A 340-nucleotide genomic window follows, 5' to 3' on the forward strand; every position below is an offset into this window, starting at 1 on the left:
CCTAATCTCCACGATGGGGCTGGGGTCTTTGCCTAGCTTGCTCCTTACTGTAATCTCAGCGCCTACAACTCGGCCTGCTCTGGGCCATTTGAATGAACAAACTGGAGGAGTAGAGACGCGTCCTTTGACTTCCTGCAAATCGCTCATCGGTTCCTAGATGTCACCTCTGTCCCCCACCGCACCTGTCTCCCTCCCAAGCCCGGTTCGCTCCTCCCGCCACGAGATGGCACTGTGACAAAGAACTCCACCCAGCAGGGAGCGGCGCCCTTCTCCGCCCCGCGCCGCCTCCGCTGGTCGCGGGGCGGGGCCAAGGAACCGGAAGTGCCGGAGCCGCGGGAGC

This window comes from Myotis davidii, unplaced genomic scaffold (genome assembly GCF_000327345.1).
Source record: "Myotis davidii unplaced genomic scaffold, ASM32734v1 scaffold461, whole genome shotgun sequence".
In the NCBI taxonomy this organism is placed as follows: domain Eukaryota; kingdom Metazoa; phylum Chordata; class Mammalia; order Chiroptera; family Vespertilionidae; genus Myotis; species Myotis davidii.